The 11,599-nt window shown below is 43.5% G+C and overlaps 1 pseudogene across 1 annotated transcript; it reads left to right on the forward strand.

The window, feature by feature from the left end:
- Window positions 1-1,517: 1,517 nt before the first annotated feature.
- Window positions 1,518-11,354, forward strand: LOC144113138 (uncharacterized; annotated as a pseudogene). The gene is made up of 8 exons (XR_013310652.1): window positions 1,518-1,725; window positions 2,344-2,829; window positions 3,784-3,787; window positions 4,071-4,363; window positions 5,309-5,527; window positions 8,680-9,483; window positions 10,306-10,440; window positions 11,343-11,354. The product of XR_013310652.1 is annotated as an uncharacterized LOC144113138 (transcript).
- The last annotated feature ends 245 nt before the right edge of the window (window positions 11,355-11,599 follow it).

An 11,599-nucleotide genomic window follows, 5' to 3' on the forward strand; every position in this document is an offset into this window, starting at 1 on the left:
AACACTTCTTCGTCCAACTCCGGCTAAGCTGCAGACGTGACTGCTAACCTCGACAAGGCATCAGCAACTACGTTATCACTTCCTTTGTGGTACACTATGTCAAAGTTGTAGTACAGAACTCTGGCAGACCATCTTGCAATCCGTAGCGGCCTTCTACCAGCACCTCCTGACGACAGCAATGTCACCAACGCCTGATGATCAGTTCGGAGAAGAAACCGTCGGCCCCACAAGTAAACATGCCATGTTCACACGCAAAGAGACATGCAAGGGCCTCTTTTTCTCCTGCGGAGTACTTGCGCTCAGCAGCTGTCAATGATCGGGATGCAAAGGCTCCAGTTCGCAGCTCGTTCCCGGCCTGCTGCTACAGCACAACTCCGAGCCCTGTGTCGGATGCGTCAGTAGACACGACCACTGGCAAGTCTGGATCAAACACGAGGATGACACTGCATGACGATAAGGCTGCTCTGAGTGCATCAAAGCTATGCTGCGCTGCTTCGTCCCAGACGAATGCTTGCTCTTTGCGCAAGTTTTCTCACTGGCTCCACCACGTCCGTATAATGTGGCACGAAAGAAGAATAGTAACCCGCGAGTCCCAAGAACGATCGTAACGCTGACTCATCCTTTGGCACCACTGCCTGAGTGACTGCTTCCACATTCGAATGCATAGGTGCAATGCCCTCACTGCTGGCTTCATGTCCCATAAAGGATATCTTGTCGACATCAAAAACGCATTTCTCGTTCAATATGAGGCCTGCGTTAGAGATCCATCTCAGAACTTCTCGCAAATTCTCGTCATGCTGGTGAGCAGTCTTGCCCAGACTATGACGTCGTCGTTGTAGCAAAGTACCCCTTGGCACCCCTTAAGTATAGCTGACATCAACTTCTGAAAAGCTGCAGGTGCAGATGCAAGGCCAAAGCACACTCTCCTGAACCTGAATAAGCCTTCGTGCGTTATAAATGATGTGAGCTCGTGGCTCTCACTTGTCAGTTCCAGCTGATGGTACGCTGCTTTCAAATCCAGTTTCGAAAGAAAAGGGCGCGAAAATAAGAGAAGGCACCGGGCAGAGAGCCCAACCACCGGTAACGGCGAACAAAACCAAAGAGCGTTTATTTGAGCAAGGCCGGTCTCGAGGAGAGCGCGCGCAGAGCGAAAGCGCGCGTCAAGACCGGCCCCGATTTGAGGTAAGCGGCTTATATACCATCCGCCAGGGGGGCACACTGTCGAACACAATGTTGTTTGCACAGAAATGAGTTCAACACTTTGCCAACACGCAACACGGAAAAAGCCATACCTGAAAACACCACAGTGTCCCCACCCAGAGAGCGGAAGCATGGCGGAGGCGAGCGGGAATCCAGGCGCCCTAGCCGCCTCTAAAAAGAGGACGCTGCCTGGTTGGCTGCGCGATTCTCGCGGTCGGCTGTTACATGCAGTGGGCAGCATCCCCTTTCCCCCCACTCCCGCCTTTCCTTTTCTCCACACTCCCGCATAAAGAAGTTTGAGTACGCCGCGGCTGCTTTGGACTTTTTTTATTCGAGTAGCGTGTTCCATCCGTGAATTATGGCGGCATCATCATCGCTGCCGTTCGAATGGGAGTTGGACAGTGACAACTGCGTCGAGAACGTGGCTCTGAACACCGACGGAGACGCGTACGAGTAGCTCACCAGCTATGGTGCAGCGACAAGAACCTCGTTGATCGTTGACTGGGAAGCTGCAAAGCCTAAAAAGTATGGGAAATTTTGCATTTTATTCACCCATGCACTTGATGTATTATTCGAAAGAGTGGTCCTCTATTCATAATTGTTTGTCCTTTCTGTGCGGGTTCCGAAGCCACCCGTGAAAGTACTTACATAGCCGTGCGGCGCCGAAGCCGAACGTATTTTGCTTGACGTATCAGAGTTATTCACGCGCTTCAGGGTGTTGTGTGCAAGTTCTGAAGCGTGTCATGGAATAATTAGATAACTGTGGACTGTGACATTCCAATTTTCAGCTTTTTTGCTATGCTGGCTTCACCGCATGGCAGTAATGTAGTGCAGAGAATTACGCAATATTTACATTATTGTTACAAGTGTCTTTCTAATGTAAAATAGACTAAAGCAAAAAGATGAGCGTTATTCTGAGAAGAGAAATTGCTTGCATTTCTTTTAGAATTGCGGAATTGTGGACTGTGACAGATTCCAATTATCAGTTTTGTAAGTCTGGCTTCACCGCACGGCAGCAATGTCTTGCAGAGCATTGCGCAATATTTACATTATTGTTTCTAGTGTCTCTCTAATGTAAACTAGACTTACGCAAAAATATGAGTGTCATTCTAAGAAAAATCATTTGCATTTGTTTTTTACTAGGATCGCATTCCACAAGAAGTGGAAATGCCAGCGCTCGAACAGGAATAAGATTACTGGCCAAACGGCCACCAACTGTCCAGCCTTTGTGGACATCAAAATAAAAAAAACATTACTAGGGACACAAGGAAGCGGGACCCATTCCTGAAGAGGGCTACGCCGTTACGTGCCATTGTGAAGGTCAGGGATGACCATAATCATGTGCTAGACTGTGCTGATGCATTACGTCTCCTGCGCACCACAGCTGACACTCGAGCTGTGTTCCATAGCTATTTTCATGATGGCCTCACGCCAGCACAGGCCATAGCTATGCACCAGCAGAAGCTAGAAGCTGAAGACGACACAGCCGAGAAGCTTGCCAGTGGTGCCGTGAATCCAAGCGCAGGCACTGTTTATTACTGGTTCCGGCTGTGGCGGGATCATCATTATGGCAGCGCAGTGGACCCTGTCAGCAAACTTTCAGAGAAAGCATCATGCTATCTTGACAGGGTAAGCTGCAATATATCTGAGCAGTGTAGTTTCTTTTCTTTGAAATTCCTGTGACTTTTTGAAAGGACTGAACTGCAAAGATTTTTTGGGTGTTTCACTGTTTGCATTTGCTCATATTTGTGTGTGATTACTTTTATTTTGTGGTCTAGGTATTTCATAAATATTTACCTTTTGCTTCACCAGAATTATCACCAAATGTTGTAGCACATCATGCTGTCAACAGGGGTAACCTCTCGTCTAGCGGTAGTTTTTCTTTCCCCTTAGAGGGACCACCTGAGGCTTTAGAGTATATTCATTCAAGCCACAGTGGCCCCCTTTTCGGTGAAAATAGAGCAGGATGAAAAGCCATACACATGTCTAAATCAGCTTATAGCAACCTTCTCTGGCCTGCATTGCTAAAGCTGTGTGGTTTACAACAAAAATCCCATCCATGATGAATACTTCTTGCATTGTGAAACAGTGAGTATGCTACAGTGTCTGCTTTTCATTATCTGTAATATCGAGATTTAATATCCATACATGCCAACATTACTCTGCCCAGTGATACATTTGCCTCACCCTAAGCCTGAAGCATAGCATTACAGACATGGGCATGCAGGTGCAACCTACTTGGACCCCATCGGCAGCATGTGGTTGTCTTTCCTTGTGCGTTCTGTCACATTATGTTACGCAGTTATCCTACATCCAAAAAATAATTACGCTGTGACTACTTTCTCAATACAGTTAACAACATTAAAAGAATAACTAGAACAGTATTCCCCTATGCTTTCCTGATCTTTATTGATCGTTTCTTGTGTACATATTGATGTACCAATTATTTCCCTTCCCTTGCCTGCTAAAAAGCATAAAGAAGGTATCTGGTTTGGCACTCTTGAGGCCATAAACAGGCATAAAAAGGTTCAACATGCGAAGTGCACGCTAGCAGAGGTACACTTGATAGTAGTAGTGCCATAGCTCGGTTGGTTGAGAACCATCTGAAACACATGGAGGTCTTGGATTCAGATTCCATTGGAGGCATGTAGCTGCCTTTTCTCCTACCTTGTGTTGAATTATCTGACACCTAACAAATGATTCTGCTGCTCCTAATTTCATGAATAAGAACATAAAATTTATTTTTTGAAATTTTCGTTTTGCTTTGACTGCTGGCAACTTTTAAATGTATACCTTAACAAGCCCCTTATTTACCTTTGCTTCTCTGCTTAATGCCACTATAAGTAGGAGTCCTATATTGCATTTTGCAGGGGCTGATGTGAGAACCACAAGGCCAGAGGATGGTGCCTGCTGGGCAGTTCTTGTGGTGACGCAAGTCATGAAAAGGACGCAAGGACCGAGTGCTGCTAAGGAGATAATATTTGTAGACTCTACAGCCTCATGTGATGAGTCACAAAGCAGTCTCACGGTGGTACTTACAGCAACTGCAGTTAGGACAATGCCTCTTGCTGTACTACTACATAGTTCTCAGAGCAGCGAGAGCTACAAAGCTGCATTTCGTCTGCTGAAGCAGAGCTACCCAACCTGCTTTGGTGGCACTCATGTAAGTAAAGAATAATACTCAGAACATTCATGAGCTAACAAATTATAATTAAAGCAGTGGATCTAAACAAGAGTGGATCATCACATGTATTTTGTTTACGCTTTCTTCTGTTGTATTCACATAGGGGAATTTTTGGTAAAAGGGTGGGGGGGGGGGGGGGGCAGAATGACATTTGCAGTGCTTTTGTTCCCAGTGGTCACATGTTAAAGCTGTCATTTACCCATGTGCATAATTAATAGAATAATTCATAAAATAATCTTACTTCAGACTACATAACAAAAGTTAGAGCATCAAGGTCATGTCCATATCAATAGAGCGCTATGTGAAGGTTCAAGAATAAAAATGTTGATATTTATTCATTATCATTTCTGCTGGAATATTTGGCTGCTTGATCTATGGCTCGATAGGAGAGGATAAAAGCACATATAAACATTAGTGTCTCTTAGTTGTCATTGTTGCTCAGTTTCAAAAATGCCAATTCATTACACCATTCAAAGCCCAATTACTTGTCAGTGTTTTTGCCCCACACAAGATGAATGGCTGTTTGCTCCCCAGTCAAGGACAAAAGGAATGGTGTCTTGAGCATGAGCTATGACCACTAACCTTCATACTCTTTCTGCTGGCATAATGAAATATCAGCACCACATTTTCATGCCAACTTTTTAAAAGCTTCACCAATCAAAAATGGATAAGAAATCTTACTTTTCAGGTTTACCACTGTGATAATATTTTACGCATATAGTTTAATAAAATCATGAGAAGGGGCATCTGGGCAGTCAAATTCAATTTTTACAGAAAGTCTCTGTGTCCTTTGTGTCTGAAACTTTGCAACACAAAAGCCTCAAATGAAAAGCAATGTAGAGACTTCATACTATTTAGAATGAATAATAAAGTTTTTTACTTACAGCAACAAAGGTGCAAAATATTGCTTCTTATATTCTGCAGGCACCGCAAGCATTTATGACGGATAATTCGGCAGCTGAGAAAGCTGCTTTGCAAGCAACATGGCCCGAAGGCAAGCAGCTCCTTTGCCACTTTCATGTGGCTCAAGCTGAGTGGCGCTGGCTACATGCATCACGTGACACCAGCAGGGATGACAAGCGAGATTTGATTACTACATTTCAGAAGGTGAACGCAAATGAAGCATGCATTACTTTTAGTTCTGTCAATTTCTTCTAGAAAATGTGGCTGTCAGATATTGCATTGCATCTGCTAAGACAGTAAAAAATAATTGGTCAGTGATTTAACACCACATGAGTGATGCAAAATGCCGGTAATGCGACCAGACAAGCTGTTTGAATTCTTACAATAAAATAACACGAACTATGTCAGACTTATAATGTCCAGTAACGAGTATTAAAGGAATGTGCATGAATGGCTCGGAGGGCCCAGTGAAGGTACTTCGGTGGGTGCCGTCAAAGCAACACATGACTGCATCATGGGAGCTTCAAAGAGCACACGTTCGTGCCAATGATCCCTCTGAATTGTATGAAATAGTTGCACGTTTTATCTGCAACACTGTAGGGTGTTGGGCTTCTGGAACACTACACATTGCAAGTTTTTCTTTCCCTTCTACACAGATTTTTTTTTTCAAAACCCAGAAAAGAAACATTTCTATGGTCTGTGCAAGTGGATTGCTACGCAATATAAACATGATGTCCATCACAGAGTGCAGTTATAAGAAATAAATAAGAATTTGACTCATACTTTTTTGGTTTGCTAAGGCATAGAGAGATGGTGGAATTATAGAATTGATGGCTATCAACACTGAAGGCAAGGCAAGTTCTTAAATTTCTGGCATTGACATTGTGGTTCATGATATCAAAGATGAAATTAAGCATGCTATATGTGCTGAAATCAGTGACAGATCTGCAGCAGAAGTAGTATAGCATCACTTCTTGGCATGGGGGCAGGGTTTAAAAGCATAAGAATGAAGCAGGTTTTCTAGGGCACTGGGCCGGTGTCTCATTTCCTTGTGCCCCTAGAGGCAAATCATGATTTCATTAAATTAAATGAGCATGCTTTCACAATCATGTGCACCTGAATGATTGTGACTGCTGTGAAAACATGCTGTAGATATTGTGGATTTTTTTTCAAGCACCAAAGGAGCGGTACCAAAGAACCCCATTTTCTTAGCCACGTGCCCTTCTTGCACATATCACTATGATGTGAAATTATTGTAAAGTGTTTTCAGTTGTTACCACCGCCCTCTGTTTATACTTCACTGAGGAGGGTTACAACTGTCAGCAGCTACCATACCAAAAAAACAAACCTAGCTGCCCCAATGCAGTTTTATAATAGAGGAAACTGGTATACTATATCCAAGTAATGAAACGGTTGCACTGAAGATATGATGGCTTCCATGTCATAGTTGCATGAACAAGTGTTAAATTTCTAACTTACGAGAGTAATTCATCAAATCCGTACTACATTTGGGATAGGCAGAGCTCGTAAACAATAGCAGTGTGGTAACAAATGGATTATTTGCGCACAGTACCACATAAACTGAAATATGTAACAAGAAGGCAGCAAACATTCTGCGACTTTTTCATCATTCTGCCAAAAGTTTGGGCTGGGAGGTCTGGCCTATAATCGAGGTTGACTTGTCAGGCATTCAAGCATTGTGTTCTGTTATGTAGTCATAAAATAATGATTATCTGCATTCATTACAAATGCAAGCTTGCATGCCTATTTAGTTCACCCTCACAGCTTACAAGAAGCATTGCGGAGAGGAGGGGAAAGAATGCATAAAATTGGTCAAAAGTCACAAAGACGCATAGATGAAAAATGTAAATCGTGGGACTGGATGTCCTGAAGTGACACAGGGCCTAGGCCTATACATTATTTCACACTGCCTGGGAGTTTCTTGATGTGCACCGACATCATATAGCACATTGGTATTTTTGTATTTCACTTCCATTGAAACACAGTCACTGCGGCTATGATCAAGCCTGCGAGCTTACGTTTGACAGCCAAAGCCACTGGGTTGGCGAGAGAAGAGGCAAGTCAAAAACGCTGAGTATAATACAAGGCGTTCTGCAAGTAGAATTAAATGAAATCAATAACTACATGCTCATAGAACCACCAGAGCAATAAAATCGGACGCAACACATTGAACACAACACCCATCATAAATTCACTGCATACTGAACTGAATAATAGCTAGTGTGTCCGGAGATAGTGGCTAATGTGTCTGGCAAGCAGTTCCAAGTACGGAATGTCTCTGATAGAAATAACTGTATATGTGTTATTAATTGAAGAGGTACATCAAGTTTGTGAGGATGATGAACATTACATGAATGCAAGTGCCATGAGCGATCAGGGGTGCCCTTAGGTGGTTTTAATAGGGTGAGAAATCTTTTGAAAAGATCGATATTAAGAAAAACCTGAGAAAAATGCACATAGTGACATACCATGTTTAGAGTTTGTTGCATATTTGTAATGTTTCTGCTATGCTGCTAATTACACACATTAAAGTCATTGATTCTATGTGTTCACTCCAGCTTTAGTTAGTGAAAATCTGCTTGCGTAGCTTTCAGAAAGAGGATTCTAAACAGGGTTGGACACAGTATATATAGCTCTTTGTTTTGAGTGACGTTGATATGAGCAATTGTTGTTAATAGTGAGCATATGGTGCTATGTTATGTCGTTAACCTGAGTTTTCCAGCAAAGGTTATTAGTAGCATAGGTATTAAAGTATTTACATTCTAGAATGGGGCCATGCAGGCTATTGTTAATACAAAATTGTCATGCGGTGGTGGCAAGAAGGAGGAAGGTAAAAGAAAGCTTTGGCAGAAAACTGTTGATTAGGCAAACTTGTGCCCACAAATAGATAATGAATCAATAGCTATACTGGCAACAAGTGTGCACAACATGGATTGAAAATGCCTGCTGTTCTCAGTCGTGTGAAGTTTGAAGGCAATAGTGAGCTTTGGATGTAAACCACCCAAAACACTCACACAATCTTAGACATTGTAAAAAATGCAACATACGATCATTAACATATCAGATAGTAAAGTCACATCTCCTATAGCATAAAAGGGGGCAAACAAACACAGAATATGAGAATGGAAACACCACTTTGGTAAAATATTTGGGACAAAGTGGTAGTTCGTGGAAAACTGTCATTGCTACGTGTTTAGCGGCCTGATATTGAGTAGCGTCAGAAATATTAGTTACCTTGCAACATCAAAAGCATAAGTCGCAGATGACACAGAGACAGATCACTCAATATAAATTTTTATTCACAAATAGTTCCATTGCACGAGGCAAATATTGGTGTGAATGCGACATGTGTTTTATAATCTGCTTTGCAGATTATGTATGCATCAACTGTTAATGACCTGAATACTGCCATAGCGGAAATGGAGGACAAGTCTCGTAAGGGCTACGTAGCACTAGTTCTTGGCTTCCTGGAGCGCAAGGCAGAATGGGTGCTTCTGTACTGCTCTGGAATGCTCACAAGGGGCCACAACACCAATAATTTTGCTGAAGCATCCATACGGGTCCTTAAGGATGTGGTTCTGAGCAGGCATAAAGCATTTAATGTTGTCGCCCTTATGGACCTTATCACAAGCTTATGGGAAGGTCACCTGCAGAAGAGGCTGCTGAAGCACGCTTACAACCGTGTACCAAGCCACAAGCTCCCCTATGACAAACTCCTTGAAAGGATGCCTGAAAATGCTGCTGCAAGCATCCGCACCCTTGGCAGCAATCTGTTTGAAGTTCCCAGCTGTAAAGAAGATGGGAAAATCTATGAAGTGTGGCAGGATGTTGGCACTTGAACCTGCCGAGCTGGCCAGCAGGGGGCGTTCTGCAAGCACCAGGCACTCGTTCACAGCACCTATGGGGGAGGATTCCCCAATGCTCCTATACTTAGCACTCAAGACCACAACCAGCTCGCATGGCTCACCCTAGGTTACAAGTGTCAAAATCCTGCCTTTTTCCGCGACTTCCGTGAGTGTGCATGGGACCAGCCAGGGAACAACTCAGGCGAGCCAGGCAATGAGCCTTTCCAGCCACAGCCACAGGCAGATGCTACAAGCTTGCCCCAAGACACAATGGAAGTTGAGGAGCAGCTTGCTGTTGCAGGGCCAAGTTCCAATCATCAATGCCGTGAGGTCTGGGGCACATTCTTTTTTTTTGTGCATTACAATATATGAGTTTCAAGTCTGGCTGCATGACAGTTCCTTAAAGCAGTATGCAGGGTTCTCATTTAAGAGGTGCTGAAACCTCTCTCTATCCTGCTCAAAACTGTAACTGGACTCGCAGTAACCAACCCTCTCACTATGCTACTACACCGATTTCAGCAATGAACAGAGCTTTCAAAGGCAGCATTGGTCACAGAGTAGAAGTGTAATGTGAAACTTTCCTCGCAACCAGAGTGCACAGCTGTTTCTGTATTTCTTGCTTCTTATTGGAAGTTTTTTGTGGTACCATGCCTCACAGGCATATGTTGAATAATTCAGCGAGTCCAAAAAACTGCTTATTTGTAAAAATGATCGACAAACAGCTTACTTCTCTGTGTCTGCGCATTAAACATTTATGTCCTTGATGTATGTAATATAACTTTCATGACATGAGCATCATTAGTAGTGCCAAGTATATGAGGATGCAGGTTTATTGCAAGATATGCTCCAGCTTATCAACCTTTCCACGCTCTCACTTGATGTAGTGCACTGATGTTCTACTTTTCCACAATCCATCATGTTGGCCCCTTGCGAACTTCCACAGTGCAATTTGCTTTGTAAATTAGAGTGCTCATATCGGAATAACCTAAACACATGGTCATTATAACCAAGGGCAGCTGTAAACAATAAGATGAAAGGACAAAAAGTACAGAAAAGTGAGTGGGATGCTAGAGGTACATTGCGAAAGTTATTACAGTTGGTACTTTAGTGCCTCAGTTCACAGATCTCTGAGCTATTTTGGGTTTTTCACAGGATGCTGCTGAGGTACTCAAGAACATCACAGAGGAGCTGTGGCGGCAATACAATTTGGCTGCAGATAACCTATTTTATCTCACCCTGCTCCAAAGAGACCTGGCACTGTTGAAGAGAGCGCGCACAGAGCCTCAAGTAGTTGCGATGCATCTTGTTTCAACAGCAGCAAAAGCAAGTTCACTGAGGCGCGGCCGCATTATCAAGGTGCAACCGACTGGACTAGCAAGGCGCCGTCCATGTGTCACACGAGGTGCAGCCAGAGTTCATGCCGGTCGGTCTTTGAAAACAGATGGCAGCAGGAAAACAAAACGCCTTCACAGCTTGCATCTGAGTGTCAAGGATGCGGTTCCCCATGCAAAATCACATGGAACTGGACATTAAACAAAAGGGTGCTCTTGTGCAGCAGCCACTTGAATTGGGTTTGTTGGGCTAGCTGTGGTGTGACTGTAATACCGTACATCCACAAGGTTTCGCACAACCTTATTAAAGTAGCAGGCAGACATAACGTTCAGGTCACATTCTCAGCCCCATGCAAACTTTCTAGGCTTTGCGCCATGAGGAAAACAACCGGCTTGTACTGTGAAACAACAGAACAAGTTCACACAGCGCAGAACTCGGGTTGTTTACCAGATTCCCTTAAGCTGCGGGCTCATCTACATTAGCCAAACAAGTTGATGTTTCAATGAGCGTGCCAGCGAGCACTGCCGAAATCTGCGAAATAATGAAGGAAGCTTCCCAGTGGATCCCTGCAGAGCTTGCAGGAATTGCCGTCCTGAGTTAGAGAAAACTATCTTCTTGAGGAGTGAAAAGGTCAGATTAGAGAGAGATGATGGAAGCCTTTTATATCAGGAAAGAAGGGAGCAAATGCGTCAGCAAGCCATCCATTACGCTTAGCAACAAGTGGTTCACTTTGCTAGAAAGATTTTTGTAGGTTTATTGTTTTGTCGTGCACTTCCTTCAGCATTGGGCGCTATTTTTTCTGACGAAGTGCCGTTGTTGGCGCAGATTCCTGTTCGCTTTTTGTGCTTTTGACGCAGACTTTGGTCTGACCCTGTTTTTCACTTTATTCCCTTTTTTTCCATGTTCTTGTTGGTCATCGGATATCATTCATATGGTTGCCGGTTGAACGGCTTTTACCTTCGACGCAGCTTTGGTCTTAAATTTTCATTCTGTGCTTTTTTCCACGTTTCTTGTTGGTCATCTGGTGTCACTCTTCATGTAGTTGTATAGTTTTCGGTTGTTAAGGGTTTGCGTGGTCATGATCGTTTGATTTTCGTACTTGTGTAGAGCTGTT

The sequence above is a fragment of the Amblyomma americanum genome, chromosome 1 (genome assembly GCF_052857255.1).
Source record: "Amblyomma americanum isolate KBUSLIRL-KWMA chromosome 1, ASM5285725v1, whole genome shotgun sequence".
Classification (NCBI taxonomy): domain Eukaryota; kingdom Metazoa; phylum Arthropoda; class Arachnida; order Ixodida; family Ixodidae; genus Amblyomma; species Amblyomma americanum.